Below are 21,888 nucleotides of genomic sequence, written 5' to 3' on the forward strand. Positions count from 1 at the left end.
TCTGGTTCATCATCACTGTAGATTATGGGGGGGAAAAGCAAGCACACCTGTCTGCTTCAACTGACATGAATTAATTTGGGGTTGATTTATAAATGTGTCACTGTTTTAAAATTCCAGTCTGGCACCTGCTTCCTTATCTGTAATTTGCTTTCTGTTGCAGTGCAATTTTTTTTTCCAGGACCTTTGTGGCCTACTTGTAGCTATTCTATGAGCCTGCTGTGAGGGTCAGAGCAGGGTCATATAATTGTTGCAACTAGCAACTGAACTCTGGAGGGGCCCTTGTCAGGAAGCACTACAGGGAATGGTTACTAATGATGAGTTTGAACTTTTGAACCTGCTGAATGCTTTTTTTGTGTTCGCAAGCATTTCTGCCAGTTCGCAAGGATTTCTGCCAGTTCGCGAGGGTTTTGTACCAGTTCGCAAATGCGAACTTACACCGCACGCAGCAAAAAATCAGCTGCGTGCGAATTTGCGGATTTTGCGGGAAATTCGCGGATCTCGCGGATTGCGAATTTACCGAAAATCCACAAAATCCACGAGCGTAACGGATTTTCCGCCCATGCTTACTTTTATTCTGGTTTTGACCTAGTTGACCATTACAATCTTTATTGCAAACATCAGGCCTTAGAAATACCTGTGGGCCTTCTGAACATGATCCATCAGCTACAGTACCATAATTGGGTGCAGATCTACTAAACTGGGAAGAGGATATTGACCATAAAGCTATATATTGAAAATGGTCTATGAAGTTGTTGTGTTCTTGCTCATATTTTGTTCTGATTATTTTCATAAAAGGTGGTAAACTCCCAGAGAATTGCAAGCGGGTCGGTAAGGAGCACATTACACGAGGGCGGGATAGTAGGTATCACAGTGCATGATTGTGCAATCTTCAGCTGCACAACCAGCAGTCGGTCAACTTTCCCCCTCTCATAATGCTGCTGCAGCGAAATAGTGTTCATTCCTCTTGAACTATATAGTGGAAATTCAGGTCATATTTGTCCTTGAAAAGCTCCTTAAGACGGGTGGGCGTCAGCATCAGGTTATACATCTGAGTCAGGCAGTGTGTGAGGTCAGTCAGTTGACACCTTTCAGTCTCACAGTGGCGCTTAAAGACAGTTGAATATTTTTTAATGTTGCCTCTCAGGGAGACCTTCCCAGCTAAGGAGACGGATTAATCGTTATCCTCCAAGTACTAACCCAAGCACAGGCACCGTCTGTGCTTGTTTTCCGGGGCCTTATACCAGCTGTGTTCATATGCCAACTGGCCTGTGGGGGGGTGCAATTGTTGGAGGTCGAGATCAGTCAGTACAAGGTCATGATCAGAGGTGCTGTTCAAGAGAATCGAGGCCACCACTAGATTATGAACCAACCTAACAGGCAACAGATAGAAATCTATCCGGGAACGGGTGGCATGGGTGTGGGAGGTAAAAGTGTAATTGCTATCCCTCCGGTGTGTCAAGTCACCAGGGTTCTATTAAGGCATGATCAATAATGATGTCAGAGAGGATAAACCTGTCTCGTAGCTTTCTGGTTGTGTGATTCCTGGATTTGTCTAGGTATGGGCTAGGGGCAAGTTGCAATCCCCCCCCCATGATTACCTTAGACACCCCAATGAAGAGAAAGAGTTGGGTCAATGTGGCGAAAGGTCCGTCTTGTCTCCCACAGGGGCATATATAGTGCAAACAATCAAGTTCTCATTACGGATCTTAACCTTGGCAAAGATCTACCTGCCCAAAGGGTCCATCCACACCTGCAGTGTATGGCCAACCTGCATTTTCTATGGCTTGAGGGAATGGTCGGATATGTAAGGGCGTTCTGTGTCCTGCTAGCAGGCAGCACTGTACCCACCCAGTTCCGTCTAAGTTTGTCATTTTCTTTAGAGGACAGATGCATTTTTTGGGGTGCTGAATTTTAGGAAAAGAGAAGATTTTCTTTCTCTTAATGAAGTGTGGCAGGTCCTTCACATTGAGTGAGGTGATCCGCAATGAGTGGGTTGGCCCAGAAGGAAAGAGGGCAAGGGGGAGGCACCAGAGGGGGTCAGAAAGGAAAGTTTGAGGGTAACAAAAAAGGTGGTAAAAGGGGAAAACCAGGAGTTGTCTCTGGTACGTTAACTAAAACGAAGAAGAATATTGCACAATAACACAGAGACATGCGTAAAAGACTGCTGTCTCCTCCTCTTACTCTGTAGGATGGGAACAACTAGGTCTGTTGATGAGGGTCAGAGCTAGACCGCCCACCTGTAGTTGCTGGCCCTGGTCCAGAAAGTGTTAGTGTGAGTAATCTAAACAGCACCCGCATGGTGGCGATTCAATGGCCAATAAATACCCCAATCCCGAAAGCTTGCCACCGAGACATTACGAACAATAAGGCCAAGCATCCCTCTACCAAAACTAGTATAACATAAAGCATAGAAAACTGATGCAAGCATATGAACAAAAAACAGAGAGTATGTTACGGTGTGGGAACCAATAGACAGTACAAGAACATTCCAGGCTTAACCCAATATATAAGTCCAGAAAGCCTCTGCATACGCCACTCAGCCGAGCTGGGGGCTAGGTGGCCCACACGAGGCACACCCCACAGTGGCAAGATGTCACCAGCAAGGCGACAGCATTATTCAACCAGAATTCTCCTTTGAAAATCCCTCAGTACAGGGAAAGAAGCAAGAAAGCCATTAATCGGTCCTACAAGTCAAACGGCACCTGTTTGAAAAACCTTAAACTTTAAGTGGTGAACGTGATTCATCCCTCTGACTGCCATGGTTCTTTTTAGGATGCATGCCTCTGTCTGATGACCAACATTTTGTGACTCTCTCCGGTCCTGGATGCACCTCCTGGTCTGTCCTCCGTCACCTTGGTAGGAGGAGCCAATTCTCCAGGTGGCTCTTGGGTGTCCATGTGGCAGTGGTCCTGGGCATCTAGAAATCTCTCCAGGTGCTCAGGCTCATTATGATGCGGGTCCTTTTATCCACAGATATCAGCATCACAGCTGGTTTCAGAAGATCATATGATATTTCCCATTTCCAAAGGCGGGTCACAGGGCCAGGAACCCCTTCTGAACATGATTGATGTCATTGTAGAAGTCGGCTGAGGTGAGGATTTGATGATTATCACAGTGGTAAGGGTCGTGTTTCTTCGCCGCCAAGATAATCTGCCTTGCTTGTTGATGTTTCATAAGACACACTGGGATCACACCCTTTGTTTCTGCTGAATCTCCATTTATGGGACAAACAACAGATCCAGGAGTTTTGACTGTAAGTCACAGAAGGACAGAATCATATGCAACCCCTCCATTTTTTCCGGTAAACTTGTGATGCAAATATTGGCTTGTCTGCTTCTGTCTTTAAGTCGATCACCTTTCTCATCTGTACCCACTCCTCTGTGGTCCTCTCTGGGATGTCATCAATTTGCGCTTCTACCTCCGTAAGTCGTGTTTCCATAGCAGCAAGCCAATGAAAGAAAGAGAGGATGTTTGATCAAAGTGATTCGATGCTGTAGCTGTTTTTATGATTGCACGCTAATGGAGTCCATGGAATTTTTTATGTCAGAGCTCATTCAATCAATCAATCGGAATTATCAGCGCACTACTCACCCAATAGGGTCTCAAGGTGCTGAGGGAGGAGGGTATGCAGCTCCGTTCAGCCAAATAGCCAGGTCTTGAGAGTTTTCCTGAAGGTGTTCAGGGAGGGGGCGAGTTTGATGTTTGCAGCTAGTTCGTTCCAGGTCTTGGATGCAATGTGAGATAATGATTTTCCACCTGCTCTGGCTCTGTGGATACACGGGGTTTCCACCAGTGCAAGGTTGGCTGATCGCAGGTTTCTTCTGGGTGCGTGGAAGTTTATTCTGTTGTTGAGGTATTTGGGTCTGTTGTTGTGTAGGTATTTGTAGGCATGAGTGAGGATCTTGAAAGTGATTCTCTTCTCCATGGGGAGCCAGTGGAGTCGCCAAAGGTGATGGCGGATGTTTTAGCACCGGGGGATGCCGAGGACGAGTATGGCCGCAGTGTTCTGTATGGTTCGGAGTTTGTGAAGTAGGGACTTGTTGAGGCCGGCGTAGAGTGCATTTCTGTAGTCCAGTCTGCTGGTGATGAGTGAATGGGTGAAAGTTTTCATTTTGAAGGTCTTGCAGAGGGTATTGAAGCAGCTGGAGGTGACAGCATTGACTTGTCGGTTCATGGTGAGGGATGAATCAAGTACAAAACCAAGGTTTTTGGCGTGGTCTGTGGGGGTTGGGTGGCTTCTGAGGATGGTGGACCACCAGGTGTTGTCCCACGCTGAAGGGGTGGTTACAAGGACGAGCTCCCAAAGTAATATGTATATGGTCGAGAATGACAGAGATGGCGGGTCCTGGGACAACGTTCCTGTGCCTGGCATTCCAGAAGGCTTTGCCCTAGACATAGCCTCTGAAAATAGGAGTTGACACGAGGATAATGACTAAGGTTTGGACTTTTGTGATCTTCAAGTACTGGGGAGAGAAGATGTAATGCATTCCTGTAAAGCCAAAGCAGCTATATGAGGTTCTCCCTGTGGCACCCAGTGGACGAAAGCTGAAGAGGACCTCTCGAGTGTGAACTGTGTCACCTCAGAAAGCCGGGCATAAGAAATGCGAGCGCCCCAGTCAGAAGGCCTAGTGCAGTGCACAGGCAAAGCTCCCAGCAGTCAATGTAAGGCCAACTCTCTGTGAATGCCAAAAGAGGAGTTTGTCACTCACTGGACTAGCTAATTAGGCCCCAGGCAAGTCAATGGGCCCTGTGTATTGGGAGAAACACCTGGCTATATGTCCAAGGCATTGTAGTAGCAGCTTGGAACAGATGCAGGCGAGGCAAAACACATTTGGCGACTAAGCCCCCAGCTGCACAACTGCATTCCAGGCGTCCTCATTCAAACAATCAATCTGGCCACCCCAATCCCTCCATGTGCATCGGGCCAGGTTACTGCAGTCCTCTGTGAGCCATGGTGACACATAGCCTGAGAAGAGAAAAAGATGATGATGATAATAATAAGGGAAATTACCAATTTAAGATGGCCGCCGTCACCATTTCCCCCAAACAAGTCAATGCTCGTTCCGGGGTCAACAGTTGCCCCAGTGCTCCCCTGATGTCCGAAATGCCTGGAGGGGGGAACGCCACTTCCAGATACAGGGCACATCTCCTGTACCCTGCATCAGCCTGCAGCACCAAAGTCCAGATATCGGTGCCCCTTATCAGGGAGGCTGCACCGTCTCTAGGTTTTGGGGCCCTTAGGCCAGCTCTCCCCTGGTGGGCAGAAGGCATCGTCAATAGGCCACCGACTTCTCCTCTGGAAGAAGCCTGACGCCAGGCAGCGTGAGTGTCTCCGCGACACGAGCCAAACAACTACAAGCTCAGTCATGCAACCCCAGTGGCCCTGTCACTGCAACATAAGCTCCTGAACTGCCTCCCTGCTGCCACCAGATAAGTCCTGGGTGCCCTCTGTGCGCAGTGGACAAGTCCAGGGATGGGTGCCCGATGATATTTGCTTTTGGGTGGGGCTGAATCCCGTGACCTAGCCCCTGCTAGCCAGGACCTTTACAAGGATGCTGCCATGCTCCTCGGCGGTAAACTCCTCCGTTCTTCAAGGTTGTTCTGGAGGAGGAGACACCTATTCTTGTTTTTGTAACCATTTCAGGGCCCGAGGAAAAGAGCCAAACCCTGTTAAGGCTCTTTTAAGGTTCCAGAGAGGTGACATCAAATCATCCACTAAACCATTCCTTTTTTAAAACACGTATTTGTCTGATTGAGTAATTTTATTTTTTAAAGCACTCTATGATATAATCAATACAATCTGTGTTGTACAAAAGATTTAGTTCACCCGAATATCTATTTTGTTAATTTTTAAACTTTGAGTATTGTGCCTTTTCACCAGAACAATGCAATTGACCAGTACAGTGGTTCCTGTACTGTGTTTCAGGAAAGTCCGAGCAATACATAAAGATGCCTTTAAATTCTGTTTTTATCATGTTACATTTGCCATTGCTTCAAAAACAGAGGTCAAATATTAGTCTATGTTGTCTGCCAAATTGCTGACTATTCTTTAGCGTAGGGATTGGGGTTCACTTTTCTTTCTCTGACTGCAAAGTGAGAGTTGTTTTTAAAGTGAATTTTGCAACACTCTTGCAAGAGTACAAGAAGTATACAAGGAAAGATTGTACAATGTCATTTTTTTTTGCAACACATAAAAAATGTAAATTCTTGGTAATGAATTTTATGTATTCAAAAGTTAGGAAACCAAAAATTAAGCATATTTTGTTTGTAATCCTGAAGTGTGCTGGAAATAGAGCTTTTAATGTGATCGAAACAAATCAAGACACTTTAATTGGTGAGGCACAAATGATGAATATTCACAGAAACACACTGGCAGATTTATGATGTAGTCAAGCAAGGCATCCAGACAATTTGCTGTGCTGGGTGATAGGGATAGAGTGGGAATTGGCCTCAACTACTAAGAAGACATGACTTCCTGCTCTCATCCTGTGATGACACACTGAGTGCTGTCTAGTGCCAAAGCAGGCACCCTTGGGCCATTGTGCCAGGTGTCTGGATTACAGGCAGAATTTGTTTTGAGCAGGAAGGAATATTTTTCTGCACAAAACCAATCCTTTGAGGCACTTTCCTCTACTATATGTGCCTCAGAATGCACCACACCTAGAAAAAGAAATGTTTGTCCTCAGAATGATTCTGTTGGGAAGGTACATTACTTTGATGCATTCCCAGATTTACAAGTCTGGGCCAAATCCTTTGATTGATGCACGGGAACCTTAATGTTTCACCCGTAGAATGCCTTCCAAACAGAGTCATTACGAGGAGAAAGTAACACAAGGCAGTGATGTGTGCTACCTTGCACTACTTTGGATCTACTAAGCCACACAGAGCCAAGCATGGTAGCTTTGTGTGGCTTAGTACATTTCACTTAAGCCCTTGCTGTGCCTTGAGTTGGCTTGTGTGATGCATGGGCAGTGCAAGGCTTAGAGGCGGCTGGTGACATTTGAAAGTGGTGAGGCGTAAAAGTTTGAGATTAGTGCTCTGTGGCAACCGGGTGAGTGTGACTGTCCCAAGGAGGAACTTGGAGGGTTCTCCCCTCCAGAATATTTTGAAACAAGGCTTGACAAATGGTGCATTTTCAAGCAAATTTGAGAAAGTAGGAAGGTTAGTAAAGCAATTTTTAAACTGTAGTTATGGCATCAATAAGGAGATTTCATATGATATTGTTGCAGGTAGCAGCTTATTCAGTATAACCAGAGAACTTTTCTATAAATATATTTACCATATATTTAGTCTTTGTACGTTTCATTAGATAAGAATTAATTACAGATAGAACTATGATATATTTAAATGGTTAGAACAGTAATGTTCAACATATACACAATGCAGATCCTTTGTTCTGCTCTGAAAATATATTTCTGTCTCTCTCTTTCTCTCTACATCGCTCTCAATATTGCACTCAGTGCTTCTTTTTTGATTTTTCTCTAGGCCCCCTTGTACTTTTCACTTCTTGCTCCTGTGACCATTCCTCCCTGTTTCTATTTCGGTACTTTACCCATAGGTTTATGAATCTCTCTCTAAATTGCTAAGTGGCTCTCATCTATATTCTCCCTGTTTATATTTCACGTCTTGTGCCCAACTTTATTTCCATTCTTGCCCCAGATGCCATGCTATACTGCTCTGCAGGCAGCCAACGAATTCCTCCTAGCCACAATCAACAATCCTCTGTCTGCTAGCAAATGCACACACTGAAAGTGCTGAAACCATAAAACTGGACATAGGAGTAATCTGACCCAATTGTTTGCTTTTGTTTTGTTCCTGCAAGAGGCCTGTTCTCTTGTCAACAAAGTTGCTGCAATATTACCACAAGCCATCCTCGGCAGTACAAACCTCCAAAGCCAATTGGACACTCTTGCACCTAAATCCAGCAAGAGAATTTGAAAAGCGGTAAAAAAAATGGTGGTCATCTACCGAAACACTAAAAGACAAAACCTGAAATCACCAAATGGAGAGGATGTTACTTTACGGCCAGAGCTGTCAACTTGGAACTTGGGGATCCAATATCGAGTCTCGGCGTCTGCTCCATATCCTGTGATTCGGGGCAAATCACCTTATCTCCCGTGACAAAATAATGAATGTGACCTTGTGTAATGTGACTAGTGCTCACTTAAAGCCTCCATTACATAATAATAATAATAATACAGCCAGCGAGCAGCTACCTACGAAGAGGTGTCCCGGTGCTTTTGTTTTATAGCGTTTTAGGACATGCTTTAGATATGTTTTTGCTTATTATTTAGTAATATCGAACATAATAAAGTGAAGTGGGTGTTGTATAGCGTTTTAGGACCCTAGTGTAATTTACGCGATTCATGCCCTTATATAGGCATAATTCACATTACCCTTATATAGGCATAGAAATCATAACCATATTTAGACATAACCCATCCAGTCCAAATACGGCATGGCTACTTCCAAATAGTTCCAAAAAGCCATAACGATTTCTTAGCCTCAGCAGTCAGGGACATCCCCTTTCTTGAATATTGATTTATCCTAGAAATCATGGCATTTTCAAAGAACTACCATTCCCTGGGGGTTCTTTGGTGACGTTTTTATGTCCAACTTTACGTGAAACTAGACACCTTCAAGGTATAAATATGCCCACACTTGCCCTAGCAAGGACACAGTGGTTTGGAGCAGTACGACTATCTACTTGCCCGACGCAGCTCGCTGCAGCAAGTGTCGAAGGAAGCCGACCCTCCAGCTGATGCACTGACAGAGAGGCTGCCTTTCTCTTGCTGAGAATCCAGCTCCAGTGTTTCCAAGCTCACCTCACGGGGTGTTGGGAAATCGAGTCCCGGGACAGAGATACCAGACCTCCTTCATTTTAAACCAAGGTACGGAGCTTATTAGACCCTAAGAGAAATCTGGGATAGATTCTTGGCAAAGAAACTAAACACATACTTACTTCTGCCCTCGTACTAGACTTAGGTTAGGTACATTTGCGGTAGGCGTATTTTTGAAGCACCAGTTGAGTACTTTTAGTGTTTGTTATTTATGTATGTATTTTATGGCTTAGAAACCATACCATGCTTTTACAGTATTATTTTATAATACTCTTCTTGCTGTACGCATTATGCTTTACAGCCAGCATTACGATTGCAGCATTCATTTCTTCTGCATGAGAAAGAAGACTGTTCAATAAATACTTTTATTGAAAACCCCCATCTCTCTATTTCGCTGCACCTCTGATGAAACGAAGCATGCACGTTTGACTGAGTGAAATATCGATCTATTGTTTCCACAACTCTGAAGATTAGTTTTATCTTGGGGAAACAAAGTTGTCATGTTTATGTGGTTGTCAGAAACGAATCCCTTCTTGCTTATTCAAGAAAGGTTCTAGTGACCTCTGAGCTAGCTGGCACTCACAATTAAGTCTAATATATTCGATAGAGACCTGGTTGGCCTAAGTCCTACGTCACATCTATAGGATATATTATTCCAATGTGCAGAGCCTATAGGGAATATAGGAACTACACTACACTTTAGCAAAAAGAGGTGCACGAGGATCACAACACAGCAGAGGATTCAAGGCCATTAGTTTAGGTTAAAAAGCCATGTTTTTGCAGCTTTCCGAAATTGAGTTTCAGAGGCAATCTGGCAGAAGGCATTCGGCGGGGAGTTCAATAACATGGACGCACCCAGCAAGAAAGATCTGCCACCCATCCATTAACTCGAGGGGTGCACAGCAGGCTCTGAGAATTAGACCTCAGTGAGCAAATCTGCTTATAGGCGCCAAGCCTCTGTTTCAAATAGCTTGGGCACTTTCCTTGTGTTGACCGAAAAGCTAGGGTTAAGGCCTTAAATTTAATTCTATTGGCTACTGGCAACCAGTTTAGTTCCTTGATATGCGGAGAGAGATGCTGCCGAAAAGGGACATGTCTAATTAATCTCACAGCCACATTCTGAACCATTTGGAGTTTCTTAACAAGGTAAGCTGGTAAGCCCAAGTAGAGACCGTTTGCATAGTCCTGGCGGGAAGTCACTGTGCCATGGGCTATGGCCCGGCGGCAGTTCTCTGGCAGTAGATGTATACATTTCCGCAGGTTTCTCAGACTGCCTAAGCAGGCAGCTGTCACCTGCTGAATTTGGGCCGAGAAAGATAGGTCAGCCTGCCACTTTACCCCCAAATGTTTGGCAATGCCAACTGGAGTGGGAGTTGGACCCATTTCCACCAGCCACCAGAGGTCTGCAGCAGGGGTTTGGTTTATACCAAAAAACATCACTTCCGTTTTATAGGCATTAACTTTGAGTTTGTTGTTATTCATCCAGTGGGCAATATCTTTTAAACAGCCCTTAAAGCTCTAGAATGAATCTTGCAACTGTTCATTAAATGGAAATACCAGCTGGGAGTCATCAGCGTAGGAAAACGCCTTCACACCCCGGTTGGCTATCAGAGAGAATAGAAGGGCTAAATAGATGTTGAACAATATTGGGCTTAAGGCCGACCCCTGTGGCACTCTGCACCATAAGTGCTTGCAGTCAGACCGATACGGTTGTAGCGCTATCCTTTGGGTACGCTTATGGAGAAATGACTTCAACCAAGGTAGGGCTGTACCCTCAACCCCATTGTCAGAAAGACGCTGAACAAGTATTGCTTGGTCTACCGTATTAAATGCTGGTGAAAGATTTGGAGCACCAGCATAGCAGCTTTCCCTGAATCCAGCACCATCCTTATAGAGTCTACCACCTCTAACAGCGCAGTCTCTGTGCTAAAGCCAGCACGAAAGCCAGTTTGGGTATCGTGCAGGATGGTGTGGCTCTCTATGAAATTTCTTCTAATCAAGTAGGGGGAGATGGAAAGGATGATCCTTTCAGTTTCCAAGATACATATACTAATCAAAGGAGAAAGGATCACTTGTCCTGCACAACCTTAGGTCCGCAGGAGGAATGGGGGAAAGTCCCAAAGTAAAAGACCCTCATGCACGTGATGGGTATGATGGTATTCAAGCGGTATATCTTGGTTCTCCGCTGTCTAATCCCGTGTGTGCATAATCATCAGGTCGATCAGGTTATGCAGCCTCCACCTGGAGGTTCTTACCCAAGGTTGAAACAGTAGTGAGCCAGTGATAAGGGATCTTAAAAAGCCCGGAAAACCATTAGGATAATTTTATTGAGTCTGGGTTCGGGTCTGGTTAGCTCTGAAATAGTGCATCTTCGGATTTTTTAAGAGTCATAGGTGCACTCAGAGTAAAAACTTAAAATATTGTGAGGGGGGGGTTAAAAATAGGTCGACATGTTTCTGCCTTGTCCGCCTAAATTAGGACTTACGGGCATTCATCAGGACCGTTATGTGAATAACGTGAGGGGGCACGGGAATTAAGTGCTCTCAAAAAAAGTGTTTAGAAAATAGGAAATTAACCTGTTTCCTTTTGATAAAGGTCTCAGTGTACCTGTAAGAAAAATAACACAGATTCTTTCAACATACAGGGGAGGGGGTACAGAGGGACACGTACCAAGCATAAGTCTGCTTAACAGGTCTATCTACTAGGTAGACTCTTCAACAACTAGAAAATAGCAATACTTCATAGACCGACAGTTAAGTATGGCAATGTCAATTCTCTCATCTCGCACGCCACACTCATGCATAGGGCTATAGCATGTTCAGAGGTTGGTGTTACATGCATGTATTTACAGTGTTTTAGACGACTTTCAGTAGTTCATACAGCGGTAGTTCATCTACATGATCCGGTGAAGGTACCCACCAAATCGTAGTCTGGTCTTACGTAAAACACTGTAAATACATGCATGTAACACCAACCTCTGAGCATGCTATAGCCCTCTGCATGAGTGTGGAGTGCGAGATGAGAGAGTTGACATTGCCATACTTAACTGTCCTTTGATTAGTATATGTATCTTGGAAACTAAAAGGATCATCCTTTCCATCTCCCCCTATTTGATTAGAAAATTGTAAGCAGCGCACAGCTGTGGGAGTCTCTGTCAAAAAATCCTGATCAGGAAACCCCAGTGATCAGAAGACCGCCTTTTGAAATTTTCATGATGGCGGAGAACTTGGGATTAAGTTATTCCATCGAAGAGATCGACGCGATACTGGCAAGACCGCCTTTATTTATGAACAGTGACCTCACTCAGACCCTTTCCAGCTCTGCAGAGTGGGATGAACTTACGGAAGTCAAGAAAGAACTAGTCAGAACAGCGGTTCATGGAATTATAATGACGGAATATTTACGAGTGAATGCAGCTCCAAGAGGACTTTAGGTTACCAACGCGCCTAGGATTTTCTTAAAAGATCTACCCTTTAGAAAAGATTGGTCTGCCATTTCTTGGAAATGCACCATGGACTATTTAGTCCTAATTATCAAAACTGCCACAAGATTAACAGATGAACTGACAGTAAAAATTGAAATTCTAGAAACAAAATTGAACAACACTGTGAACATCACAATATACAAAACCAGACTGGAGGAAATTAATAAAGAAATGAGTGATACTCATGAATACTTGACACAAACTAAACTACAGAGGTTGGCAAAAGAACTCAAGAAGTTCTCTTTGGAGAAGATTCATCCTTACAGTAGTAAAGACTACAAGACAGATGACAACACCTCTAACTACGGATCAAATAGTGGTGCATCCAGCACAAGTTCAGATCAAGGTGCAGATGAGCAGAACAATCCTAGTAAAAACCACTATCAAAACAGGAGAGGGAACCGATGAGGGCGCAACTTTTGGCGCCCCCCATTTTTTCAAATGAACAACCAAGGGATACCTTTTCAACCCTTCAACCCTCAATTTCAAGGATGGATGAATCCGTACTTTCAAGGACCCCAAATCATGAATCACCAGATACAACATCAAGGAGGCCAAAATTTCCAACAACGAGTTCCTTTTTTATGGAACGGCCCGGCATCACAAAGAACACGGAGGAGGGGAGTGATCTGGTCCGATCAAACCAGACAGGTACAAACCAGGAGCATAACAAAAGCCAAAACCGGGACAACCACGAATCCCTCATCGTGAACCTAACAGAGAAGATCCTAACCAAAGATGAAAAAAGCGTACTGAACAAAGGTCTTGGATATGTTCCCACACCCAAACTAGACCTGTTCAAAACGAAATGTGAAGTGGCAGAATTCTGTCGTAAGCTAAAACTAAAAGCCTTCTTCAAAGGGGAACCACCTCCCACCAAGGAAGGAGACACAACACTTAAAAAGAAATCGTCCTTCTGCCCTTTAAATTCTCAAGTTCCGATTAAAATTCAAACCTTCGAACAGGCCATCTTTAAAGCAATTGATGGACTTAAAAACGAACCAACAAAACCTTTCCAGAACATAACCAAAGCAGAACAACAAGCATTGGATGCTCTAAAAACAGACCACAACATAGTCATAAAACCAGCCGACAAAGGCGGGGGAGTGGTTCTCCTCACGGCTGAGGGATATGACCAACAATGCATGAGTCTACTCTCTGATGACAAGTTCTACAAAATCCTGAGTATTGACCCAACACCGAGACTACAGAGAACCATCACAATGATGATAGAAGAAGGTGAGACTAACAACTGGATCACGAAGAAAGAAGGAGAATATCTGGTGACCACTACACCCCGGACTCCCTACTTCTACTCATTACCAGAGACACATAAAGGCCGAGTACCACCACCAGGACGACCAATTGTGTCAGGCATTGGGTCTATTTTAGAACCCCTCTCCGAGTTTGCAGACCAATATCTAAGACCTTTGGTCCAGAACACTCCCACATACTTAAAGGATACCAGAGATCTCCTTAATCAACTACAAGACATCGAATACTCCCCCAACACCATGCTTCTGGTCGGATTTGACGTGGAGAGCTTATACACGAGCCTTCCACAAGGTAAAACCATGGACACCCTTGAAAGTATACTCTTCAACTCTGTCTGGACCTATAAAACACCCAGACATTTTGTACTGGAATGTTGCCAGATGGCACTCATGGAAAACTTTTTCCAATACAAAGACACCCTATACTTGCAATGCCATGGTACGTCGATGGGCAGTACATTTGCCCCGAGCGTGGCTGGACTTTATGTCAGTACTTTTGAGGACCTACATATCCTAAATGAGAATAACAATCCTTATCGTCATCATATACTGTTCTGGAAACGGTATATAGATGACATTTTGGTCATCTGGCAAGGAGACCAAAACAGCCTGTTGGATTTCCATACCTGGCTCAATCAAAGAGATGAATGCTTAAAGTTCACCTACTGTGCGAACCAACAAAGCATCGACTTTCTAGACATAACCATCTACGCTGAGAGTGGCACCCTCAAAACTCGAACTTTCTTTAAAACCACTGCAAAAAACAGCCTCCTCTCCTACAAGAGCTTCCACCCTCACCCCCTGAGGGAAAATTTACATACAGCCAACTCCTCAGGTTAAGGCGCAAATGTAGCAACACCATTGAGTACAAAACACAAGCCAACGATCTGTGTTGAAAACTGGAAGCCCGGGATTACCCGAGGAAGGTCATCAATAAATGCAAGAAACGTGCTAGAAACCAGAATAGAGAAGCCCTTCTAGAGTCGGTACCAAAACCTCTCCCTGAGGAAGTCCTCACATGTGTTACCACATATAACCCCATGACTAACAATATAAAAAAGATCATAAACAAAAACTGGTCCATTTTAACATCAGGCAACCTTGCATGGCCTAAACCTAGATTTGCAAATAAAAGGAGTCGCAATCTTAAGGACATCCTAGTCCATACAAGACCAGCCCCAAAAGCAATCAGAGAACCCACGAATCCGTGGGGAACCCCTCAAGTGACAGGACACTATCCATGTGGCTCGTGCTCTGTGTGTAGTTTCACAAAACCTACGAAAGAACTCCAACTATTGCCAGATTTCAAATGGACTCTACGTAGCCACACCAATTGTAACACTAGCCATGTAGTCTACATGATTACCTGCCCCTGCAACCTCAGATATGTCGGCATGACATGCAGGAAAGCCAAACAAAGACTTTGTGAGCATAGGAGCAATGTGAAGTGCAAAAAGAGCACCACAAAAATGGCCAATCATTCTTTAGAAAAAGGCCACACAATACAAGATCTTCATTGGGTTATCCTTGAGACCCTACCCAGAAAAGACAAAAATGCTGAAAAAATCCTCTTTGAGAAGGAGCAAAGATGGGTACATAGACTTGGAACCGACCGTGAAGGGCTTAATGATAATATTCCCTGGCTCAGCCTATCCAAGAAATTAAGCAAAATCATTGTATCATTTGGCATTAATATCAGCAAAAGACTCCATCCCTGAAAAGAATTCGTAAACTAAACACTGCTTCTCTAAACGAAACTATGTAGGTGGTTCTCGAACATAGGATCAACAATTGAAACTACATCATCGCAAAACATTAACCACTGAGAGTGGGAGCTATCTTTGTGAGACACGTGTTATTCTTAATAGGAGGTGTTTTGTAATAAGAGGGTATAAGTGAGACTCTACCATCGTCATAAAACTAGCCCAAATATAACAACATCTCCAACTAACCATCCGTCTTGGCCACTTACAAATACTAAATAATCATTCAAACGTACGGCTAACTGCTGGATAATCTCCCCTAACGGCAAATTTCTCCAACATTGCCGTAGGAACGCCAACTAACTTTGCCTTGGCAACATCAAGGCAGACCAATAGGATCCTCCCGAATACGTGATCACCACGTCTTAATACTGACCTCGAAACAGAATTAGCTGTTTCCGGGTGGTTGTAAGCAGCACACACATACAGAAGACGCGAGGAGTGGATGCAATAGGTACCGAGTACGGAGCCAGCAGATGCCGTAAAACCGCAAGTATCTTTGGAAATGCTGGTTAGTAACCCAATCCCTCCCTCTTTCAGTCTCCCTTGAGCCCACCACCTGACTGGAGTGCGAAAAATATACGCGCAAGGTAAAAAATAATTCTTGCCTAACCCGATTAGATCTCAGTCTGTCAATGACGGACTTGCCACATTATACTTTCAAATAGAATTTCACCAAACTTCACGAGATTGCTAAGATTGTAAGCACATACGTGTCGATCACTTTCACAATATGACACAAATGTGCGGCCACATTTTACGTAAGACCAGACTACGATTTGGTGGGTACCTTCACCGGATCATGTAGATGAACTACCGCTGTATGAACTACTGAAAGTCGTCTAAAACACTGTAAATACATGCATGTAACACCAACCTCTGCACATGCTATAGCCCTCTGCACGAGTGTGGAGTGCGAGATGAGAGAGTTGACATTGCCATACTTAACTGTCGGTCTATGAAGTATTGCCATTTTTTAGTTGTTGAAGAGTCTACCTAGTAGATAGACCTGTTAAGCAGACTTATGCTTGGTACCTGTCCCTCTGTACCCCCTCCCCTGTATGTTGAAAGAATCTGTGTTATTTTTCTTACAGGTACACTGAGACCTTTATCAAAAGGAAACAGGTTAATTTCCTATTTTCTAAACACTTTTTTTGAGAGCACTTAATTCCCGTTCCCCCTCACGTTATTCACATAACGGTCCTGATGAATGTCCGTAAGTCCTAATTTAGGCGGACAAGGCAGAAACATGCCGACCAATTTTTAAACCCCCCCCCACAATATTTTAATTTTTACTCTGAGTGCACCTATGACTCTTAAAAAATCCCAAGATGCACTATTTCAGAGCTAACCAGACCCGAACCCAGACTCAATAAAATTATCCTACTGGTTTTCCGGGCTTTTTAAGATCCCTTATCACTGGCTCACTACTGTTTCAACCTTGGGTAAGAACCTCCTGGTGGAGGCTGCATAACCTGATCAACCTGATGATTATGCACACACGTGATTAGACAGCGGAGAACCAAGATATACTGCTTGAATACCATCATACCCATCACGTGCATGAGGGTCTTTTACTTTGGGACTTTCCCCCGTTCCTCCTGCGGACCTAAGGTTGTGCAGGAGAAGTGATCCTTTCTCCTTTGATTAGTATATCTCGATGAAATTTGCCAGTTGACGCACTACCTTTTCTGGCATTTTTGCTGGTGCTGGCAAAGAATTCGTAAACTAAACACTGTTTCTCTAAACGAAACTATGTAGGTGGTTCTCGAACATAGGATCAACAATTGAAACTACATCATCGCAAAACATTAACCACTGAGAGTGGGAGCTATCTTTGTGAGCCACGTGTTATTCTTAATAGGAGGTGTTTTGTAATAAGAGGGTATAAGTGAGACTCTACCATTGTCATAAAACCAGCCCAAATATAACAACATCTCCAACTAACCATCCATCTTGGCCACTTACAAATACTAAATAATCATTCAAACGTACGGCTAACTGCTAGATAATCTCCCCTAACGGCGAATTTCTCCAACATTGCCGTAGGAACGCCAACTAACGTTGCCTTGGCAACATCAAGGCAGACCAATAGGATCCTCCCGAATACGTGATCACCACGTCCTAATACTGACCCGGAAACAGACTTAGCTGTTTCTGGGTGGTTGTAAGCAGCACACATATACAGAAGACGCGAGGAGTGGACGCAATAGGCACCGAGTACGGAGCCAGCAGATGCCGTAAAACCGCAAGTATCTTTGTAAATGCTGGTTAGTAACCCAATCCCTCCCTCTTTCAGTCTCCCTTGAGCCCACCACCTGACTGGAGCGCGAAAAATATACGCGCAAGGTAAAAAATAATTCTTGCCTAACCCGATTAGATCTCAGTCTGTCAATGACGGACTTGCCACATTATACTTTCAAATAGAATTTCACCAAACTTCACGCGATTGCTAAGATTGTAAGCACATACGTGTCGATCACTTTCACAATATGACACAAATGTGCGGCATAGACAGGTCTATACTTATTCTATTCTCCTGAGTCAACATTAGGTTTCTTCTTGAGGTGAAGGAGAGTGGCGTGTTTCCATAAGTCAGGGAAGATGGCGGTGGTAAGTGAAGTGTTCCATATTTTGGACAACACTTTGGTGGAAGAGAATGCCAGCACTTTCCACAACTTAGGAGGGCAAGGGTTCTCCGGTGAGCCAGACTCAAATTCAGAAAAGAGAGGAACTGGTGCTACCCTTACCATTGCATCTGTTTTGACGGTTTCAGCTATGGCTGAAAAGGAATTGTATACCTTACAAATTTTACTATCACAATAGTCTGAGATTCTCTTGCACAGTGCTGCAGAGAGCTGGGAATCAAACACCAGTTCACGAGGATTAAGGAAGGAATTGACTACCTTGAAAATAGCCTTAGCAGGTTTATCAGTGTTATCTATACACTTCGCTATGTAATTCCTCCTAGCCTCCTTCATTAATTTGTGCATTTCTTTCAAATATTTCTTATATACCATTTTAGCAGTAGTGTCATAATCCGGCCTCCATTGTTGCTCCAAGAGCTTGCATCTTCTTTTCATAATCCTAAGTGGCTATGAGAACCAAGGGGCTGAAGGCGATTTCCTCATAGAATTAGTGGCACTGGCTGGAGCAGTGGTCTCTACTGCAGCAGTGATCCATCTATTTACGGCTAAGGTGTCTGCATTAGGATCCATAGATAATAGGCTGGCCAGGAAAACTGGACCTAAGGACTCAGCCGTCAGTTGCTTCCAGTTCCTCTTTAAAAGTATCAAGAGCTTTCAGGCAAATTGGATTTTGACAAGCTAAAGGAAAAAGGAATTAAGCAGTGGTCAGACCAGACCAGCTGGCTTGATGCTTCCATTTTCAATGATAGAATATTGGAAAAAAACTAATCAAGGGTATGGCTTGCTTTTGAGTGGGGAGTTTAACAAATTGAGGCAAATTAGCACCCTCAAGAGAAGAAACACCCTGCACTGCCTGAGCACAGGTAAGACCATTTACACGCAGGTTAAAGTCCACTAATGCTGTAAAGTTCAAGAACAATAAAGTTTTCTGCGTAATATAATTGCAGATTTCAGGTGTATATTAGGCAGGCAATCTGGAGGTCTATAAACCAGCAGGTCAGCAAAGGAGGTAGTAGGGTTGATCTTAATAAAAAAATTAAGACTTTCAATCACATCCATATTGGATAGTGCTGAGGACGCTATGTCATAAGAATCCTTTAACATAATCGCAACTCCCCAACCTCATTTATCTTCCTCCCTATTTGTGCAGCATATTTTGAAGCCAGGTGGAATAGCTAATGCCACTGTTACTAGGGTATCATCCTTCAGCCACATTTCTGTCAAGAACATGACCTTGTTCTCATTTTCTGCCAGTAGTAACCATAAATCCTCTGCATGCTTTGGTAACGTTCTACAGTTTATAAGGCATGCCCTGAGCTGTTGAACTTGCTTACTCTGCTCCCTTTTATCATCTATTGACCCCAGGTGGCCTGCCGTCTCTCCTAACACCTGGTTCCACTCAATGCATGTGCTGGGGGATGCATCAGTTGCCAGACTGCAACTATGTGCCTTGGAGCAAATGTTATCATTGAGGGTTAAAAGATTGTGCCTAGACCACTGAATCACCTAATTGTGGACAATCGGGCAGCATGGCTGGTGCTGGTTGCGATTCGGCCGTGGACGGGCATAGACGGGCTTGCCTTCGGCGAGCCTGCAGCGCACCTACTGCGCGCGTCCTCTGCCAGGCACACATGCGTTCTAAATATTCCCCCGGTAGTGGAAGTGTGGGAATCAAGGGTGGAGCCACGTCCCTCCACACAAACAGCACCAAGCTGTGGTGGAACAGGGGCCGGCAGAGTGGAAAGTGCAAGTGCGTTAAAGGTAACCAATTTAAAACAATTAAAACATGTAAAAGATATCAGCAGCGAGATTTAATGTCGGAATTAAAAATAACAGCCCAGAACAGTTTAGAACTCCTGTGACCTTGCCTTCCAGTGCACTGCCACCTATCGCTGCGTGACTGGTCTAAGTACTGCCCCTAGTAGCAGAAGTGTGGGAATCAAGGGCGGAGCCACGTCCCTTCATACAAACAGCACCAAGCTGCGGTGGAACGGGGACCCGCAGAGTGGAAAGTGCAAGTGCGTTAAAGGTAACCAATATAATACAAACTAAATCTGAAACTGCCAATAAAAAAACTCAAGCATTTGCAACGCAATAGGTCTCGCATTCACACACGTTTGGGCTATTGACATTGTAAATGGCAATGCCTTTTATTCATGTTTTGGGTTTTAAACATAAATAAAAGGCATTGTCATTTGCAATATTATTAGCTTAAACTTTTGCATATGCGAGACCTATTGCATTGCAATAAAGTGCCTTCTCGACTGCTTGTTATATTGTAAATATCAGAGGATGAGACTGGCCTGCAACATCTTCAAAGTAGTGATAAATAGTGCAGTGAAGAAGATGTGTAAGTGTTGTAAATTAGACAGACACAAAGTGTAAAGTGAGAGTTACATTGGTAATGGTGGGGTGACATTGGTTGAGGTGGTAATGGTATTGGTGGCTTTGGTGGTGTTGGTGGTGGCAGTATTGGTGGTGGTGGTATTAGTGGTGTTGGTATTGGTGGTGGTGGTGTTGGTGGTGGTGGTATTGGTGGTGGTCGTGGAATTTGTGGAGTTATTGGTGGTGGTGGTAGTGGTATTAGTGGTGATATTGGTGGTGGTGGTATTGGTGGTGGTATTGGTATTAGTGGTGGTATTGGTATTGGTGGTGGTGGTATTGAGATTGGTGGTTTGGTGGTGGTATTGGTGGTGGTATTGGTGGTTGTATCGGTGGTGGTGTTGGTATTGGTGGTGGATGTATAGGTTGTGGTGGTGGTGCTGGTGGTGGTATTGGTGGTGTTATTGTTTGTGTTATTGGTGGTGGTGGTTTTGGTGGTGGTGGCAGGGGTTGTGGTGGTGGTGGTATCAGTGGTGGTATTTTTGGTGATGGTATTTGTGGTGGTGGTATTGGTAGTGGTGGTATTAGTGATGATGGTATTGGTGGTGGAGGTATTGGTGGTGGTGGTGGTATTGGTGGTGGTTGTGGTATAGATGTTGGTGGTGGTATTGGTGATGGGGGTATCGGTGGTGGTTTTGAGATGGTGGTAATGGTGGTGGTACTATTGGTTATGGTGGTATTGGTGATATTGGCGGTGGTGTTGTTAATAGGATTTTGAGAACAACCAGTCAGGTGGTGTCGTGCAGATAACATGTAACACAGATGTTCTGTTGTCAGCTTCAGCCCATTAGCACAGGATTATGTTCTACCTGGAATTCACATGGCTTAATTCACTAATCATTTCTAAATCCATTTTACTTGGGGGGGGGGGTTGAAACAGACACAAGATATTGCTGGGTTGAAGTGATTGAAAGCGGACAGCGTGTTACACAAGCAGTTTCAGCTGAAGCAGCGCATGTCCAGTCTGCAGTAAGAGAAGCTCAATATAGTAAATAGTGCTTATGGACTAAATAACATATCCTGCCGAACAACAGAAGTAAAGGGGCTAGTAACCATGGGAGGTTATAAATGTCGACAAGGCCCTGCTAAGGAGGGACTAACAAGCCTATTCACGAATCTGAAGGCAGCATTTACGAAAGATAATGACACAAGCCAATGAAAAATATGGGAGGAGAGTGGGTGCAGCTCCTCTCCCATACTCTACTACAGCAGTCTCGCAGAGCGAGTAGTGCATGCGCGCTGCAGCTAAGCTCGACTTAAAAATATGGCTCTTGCACATTCCACGCAAACCTGTGATGACTTAATCGAGCATATGCATCACCACACATGAGTGCACCTAGGAAGCGACCAGGAGTCATTTTGTTTTTTATTTGCCGAGCCAAAATGGCAAATAATATTGAGATTATATAATCATTTCAAAGGAGCAAAAGTGCCTTTGTCATTGCAGAGAAGCCAGGCAGCAACGGCAGCTGAAGGACCCGCCCAACAAAAAAAGGC

This window comes from Lissotriton vulgaris, chromosome 6 (assembly GCF_964263255.1).
Source record: "Lissotriton vulgaris chromosome 6, aLisVul1.2, whole genome shotgun sequence".
In the NCBI taxonomy this organism is placed as follows: domain Eukaryota; kingdom Metazoa; phylum Chordata; class Amphibia; order Caudata; family Salamandridae; genus Lissotriton; species Lissotriton vulgaris.